Source organism: Rhipicephalus microplus, unplaced genomic scaffold (assembly GCF_043290135.1).
Source record: "Rhipicephalus microplus isolate Deutch F79 unplaced genomic scaffold, USDA_Rmic scaffold_181, whole genome shotgun sequence".
Taxonomy (NCBI): domain Eukaryota; kingdom Metazoa; phylum Arthropoda; class Arachnida; order Ixodida; family Ixodidae; genus Rhipicephalus; species Rhipicephalus microplus.
Genome location: NW_027464752.1, coordinates 297,447 through 302,500, shown reverse-complemented (window position 1 = coordinate 302,500; position 5,054 = coordinate 297,447). Strand labels below are relative to the sequence as shown.

The 5,054-nt window shown below is 57.8% G+C and overlaps 2 non-coding genes across 2 annotated transcripts; both read right to left on the bottom strand.

Annotated features, from left to right (window-relative positions):
- Positions 1–456: 456 nt before the first annotated feature.
- Positions 457–609, bottom strand: LOC142791658 (5.8S ribosomal RNA). The gene has a single exon (XR_012890356.1). It is a non-coding gene; the product is annotated as a 5.8S ribosomal RNA (ribosomal RNA).
- Positions 610–2,328: 1,719 nt separating this feature from the next.
- LOC142791675 (small subunit ribosomal RNA) lies at positions 2,329–4,143 on the bottom strand. Its single transcript, XR_012890372.1, has one exon. It is a non-coding gene; the product is annotated as a small subunit ribosomal RNA (ribosomal RNA).
- Between the last annotated feature and the right edge of the window lie 911 nt (positions 4,144–5,054).

Here is a 5,054-nt window from a genome sequence, read left to right as displayed (position 1 = left end):
CGCCCGGTCTACGGGACACCCTGCTTACTTCGAGGGCAACAAGCGCAACGCAAGGCTGCGATCTCGCGCACTTTGCGCACGGCTGGAGAAGCTTTGCTGGCCGGCTTTCGCTCCTCGTGTTTACCGTGCGTTAAAGTTGCGCGTCCGTGGCTCTCGCAGCTCTTGCGCGCCCGGTCGCAGAGAGGAGTACGCAACCTCGACCGCACTTTCCCTGCAGGCTTCCTTCCGACTCGAAGTCCTGCGGCGGTCTCAACGAGGTGCCACATCCTCAATGCAGTCGGTCGCCCCCGTTTCGGTTGGGCTCTGGCACGACGGTCGCCACCGTCTCGCCCTTGAGTGGCCGCTGTTGGCGCTCGCTGTGAGGTGTTCAGCGTGCTGTCCGTGTTGCCGACGCGGTCAAAACGAGTCGACGGCTCACGTTCCCTTGTGCGCCGAAGGCTCTCTTGATATGTGATCCGACCCTCAGACAGACGAAGCCAAGGGAAGACCCAAGGCCGCAATGTGCGTTCAAAGAATCAGTGCTCAGTGTGTCCTGCAATTCACACCAAGTCTCGCAGCTGGCTGCGTTCTTCATCGACCCGAGAACCGAGTGATCCACCGCTTAGAGTCGTGAAAAAGTGTTTGTTCAATTCCGTACAGTCAAAACCAAACGTTTCTGGCACTCGGCCAAACAGTGGCCAAGAAGGGCGCTTTTCAGCGCACGCTTGGACTCCAAAACTCTGCCGCGCCTTTTTCGGCTGCCGCAAATCGAGCAAACGGTGTGTTTCGGACGGCGTTTCGCTTCCGCTACTTGCGAATGCTTTCGTGGTCCACCCCTCTATAAATACTCGGGAGGCGTCGAAGCCGGTTCTCCAAGCCGGACCCGTAGGTATCGTTGTGTGCTCGCTCTCATTGGCCCGCCTAACCAGAAAATGCCTGCGGTACACCCATTTGGATAAGAGTGCACGCAGATGCGGGCCTCGACGGCTACACATTTCCTCGGGCGGCCGCCTCCCGGCCTCCGTGGAGCGCGGGATGCACGGTCCCATCGACAAGCCTCTCCCGTTTTTACCGTGGCGTCGCGGTTCACCACGGCGGGCGGGTCGGTCTCCTCCGCATAAAAAGGGGGACCCCCGCTTTTTGTTCCACGAAATCGCACAAGCTTTTTTCGCATCCACGGTTTGCCACCGCACACCAAAATGCCGATCCGGCTGCCTACTTTAGCCAACAGGTGGAGCCAGGCGCGCCGTACTTGCGCGGCACTTCCCACGTCCACCGAAGTCGGTGCCAAGGACCACTTTCGGCGCCGGAGCCGCGTACGAGCCTACTCGAGGCGGAAGAACGAAGCCAGCAAGGGCCTGGCCGCAAGTGCGTTCAATTGTCGGGACGTCCAAGTCCCTCGTTCTTCCGTGCTTCCTCTTTCGGCAAGTCGTTGCGGCACCTTCCCAAAGCGCGCAGACCCGCTAATCGCGACGAGCGCGACGTGGCCGTGCCGCCTTTCCCTCGGCAGCAAGCAAAACGCCTGGCAACGTCGACGCTCCCCTAACCGCGATCTCGCACCGTGTTTCGTGTGGCGAATTCAAAAGCCGGCCGGCGCTGCTGCAACCATTACGGTCGGTACGCATACGCCGCGGAGGGCGGGACGGTCATCGGAGCGTGCGGTTCCTCCATCGAGTACTGCGCACCTCGGCCGTCGCATCGCCGTGCCATGACCGGCCGCGCGTCAACGCGAACCGGTGCCAGCGAGATCCCTCGCCTGCAAGAACCGACCGGCAGCCTCCGTCACCCGAGGACGCGGAGGCGCTTGCCGCGGACGGCGGGACGGTATGCACTGGTGCACAGCGGACCCGTCACATCGCCAGTTCCTTGACCGACCGCCGACGCTTGTGCCGTTCCTCTCGTACTTGGCAGTCGCCGCGCGATTGTCGGGTCTCGTTCTTGCACGCTCGAACGGTCGGGAGGGCACTCGGCTGGCGTTTCGGGAACGCGCAGCCTCGCCTTCTACCGACGTAACCACGACTCGCCGTTCGCGCTCCGCCGCTCCTGTTTACAGTACTAGGCGGTCCCGCAGCGGTCGGGTCGCGCATTTCGAGCGCTTCGAGCCACGGTGCAGTGGCGGGTCGAAAGCCGACCTATGAGTGCGTTGCGCCGTTTGTACCCGCGTCCGCCACCTGGCCGACCGTCCAAGGTCGCGGTGTTGGCGTCCGCTGGGCGCAACAATTTGTCACGGGGTGCCGCTCCACATTCAGGCAGCCCCGTGGGGAAAAGCCGACCCCGCGTCCAAACGGGGTCAGCGGCAGAAAGTGTCGGGCGCAGACGCAGCTGAGGCGCTCACCCTTCACAATCCGTTAATGATCCTTCCGCAGGTTCACCTACGGAAACCTTGTTACGACTTTTACTTCCTCTAAATGATCAAGTTTGGTCATCTTTCCAACAGACCGGCGCAACCGAAAGGCCGCGCCGGACATCGGTCCGAAGACCTCACTAAATCATTCAATCGGTAGTAGCGACGGGCGGTGTGTACAAAGGGCAGGGACGTAATCAACGCGAGCTTATGACTCGCGCTTACTGGGAATTCCTCGTTCAAGGGGAACAATTGCAAGCCCCTATCCCAATCACGAAAGAAGTTCCACGGGTTACCCAGTCTTTTCAGACAGGGATAAAGACACGCTGCTTCCTTCAGTGTAGCGCGCGTGCGGCCCCGGACATCTAAGGGCATCACAGACCTGTTATTGCTCTGTTTCGTGCGGCTAGGAGCCGCTTGTCCCTCTAAGAAGGTTGTAAGGTGCTGGGAACCCCGCACCTATTTAATAGGCTAGAGTCTCGTTCGTTATCGGAATTAACCAGACAAATCGCTCCACCAACTAAGAACGGCCATGCACCACCATCCACCGAATCAAGAAAGAGCTCTCAATCTGTCAATCCTCCCAGTGTCCGGGCCGGGTAAGTTTTCCCGTGTTGAGTCAAATTAAGCCGCAGGCTCCACTCCTGGTGGTGCCCTTCCGTCAATTCCTTTAAGTTTCAGCTTTGCAACCATACTTCCCCCGGAACCCAAATACTTTGGTTTCCCGGAAGCTGCCCGCCGAGTCATTTGAGTAACTCAGGCGGATCGCTGGTTGGCATCGTTTATGGTCAGAACTAGGGCGGTATCTGATCGCCTTCGAACCTCTGACTTTCGTTCTTGATCAATGAAAACATTCTTGGCAAATGCTTTCGCAGTAGTTCGTCTTGCGACGGTCCAAGAATTTCACCTCTAGCGCCGCAATACGAATGCCCCCGTCCGTCCCTCTTAATCATTACCTCGTATTCCAAAAACCAACAGAACAGAAACGAGGTCTTGTTCTATTATTCCATGCAAGTTTATTCAGGCGACTCGCCTGCGTTGAGCACTCTAATTTTTTCAAAGTAAAAGCACCGGCCATCTCGAGGCACACAATGAAGTGCACCAAGAAAGAACCGGCATGATGTTCAGTCCGAGCCGTCGCATCGGGTAGATGCACTACTCGTCTGGAACTGAGATCCAACTACGAGCTTTTTAACCGCAGCAGCTTTAGTATACGCTATTGGAGCTGGAATTACCGCGGCTGCTGGCACCAGACTTGCCCTCCAATTGATCCTCGTTAAAGGATTTAGAGTGTACTCATTTCAATTACGGGGCCTCAAAAGAGTCCCGTATTGTTATTTTTCGTCACTACCTCCCCGTGCCGGGAGTGGGTAATTTGCGCGCCTGCTGCCTTCCTTGGATGTGGTAGCCGTTTCTCAGGCTCCCTCTCCGGAATCGAACCCTGATTCTCCGTTACCCGTAACAACCATGGTAAGCAAGTAACCTACCATCGAAAGTTGATAAGGCAGACACTTGAAAGAAACGTCGCCGGCTCGTGGCCATGCGATCAGCACAAAGTTATCCAGAGTCACCACACAATACGGGCCGAAACCCGATCGATCTTGGTCTAATAAAAGCACCCGTTACCCAAAGGGCTCCAGGCTCACTGCATGTATTAGCTCTAGAATTGCCACAGTTATCCAAGTAGGAAGAAACGATCTAAGGAACCATAACTGATTTAATGAGCCATTCGCGGTTTCGCCTTATTTCGGCATGTACTTAGACATGCATGGCTTAATCTTTGAGACAAGCATATGATTACTGGCAGGATCAACCAGGTAATCGTTCGACTGCGCGTCCGTCCTCGCCCTCGGCGGGCCGGACGCAGTCTGTGTGCGGCGGAGGCCACCTTCAGGCGCCCCAACACGCTTATTTTGCACTCCGAGATGACGGCGTTCGAGCTCGCTACGGCACAACCTTCCCGAAAGACGAGTGGGAGCCGTGCGGCAAGAAGCACGTTCATGCTCGCTCTTTTTCGTTGCATCGACTCGGTCGCGCCGTGCGGGTTGCCCAAGCCCGCTGCACTGTCGGTGGACCGGCCGGAACTAGCAACGGAGCCGAGACTGCAAAGCCGCCAGACGACGGGTCACGCCCGCGTCTTCGGCGCTTTCGCATCTGAATCGCCCGAGGACGACACGGAACACACCTCGATATCGTGGTACAACGGCACCGTCCGACAACCAGCCCCTAACGCATCAAGCGGATGAGGCTGCAGACGACTGCCGTGGATTCCCCTGGAGCAGACCCGAGGACACGCTTGACGAGGCCGAAGCCCGCCGCATATCAGACACCCGGTCGCTTTCGCGTACGCCGCTCACGAGAACCCCCACATAATAGCAGCGATAAGTACCCAGACCTCCTTGGGCCCTAATACGAGCGTACTCGAGAAAATTTCACCGCGGGTGTGCCCCGAAACGTGTGGCATGTTGAGCGTGCCACAAGTCTACGTCGCTCTCAAACCCGCCGAGGTCGTAGAATTTGCGACCCTACTCACGAAATTCCCACCGAGGATACGGCCGCAAACGTACCGCACCTTGGGTAGGCCACGAGTTTGTGCAACACTACGCTGACGGCACAGCACCGAGGTCGTGCGCGCACGCACGGGAAAATTCCGCCGCGGTTTCTGCCGAAAACGTGAGGCACCACGACTCTCCGCAAGTTCGCGTCGACTGCGAAAGACCGAAGTCGTGAA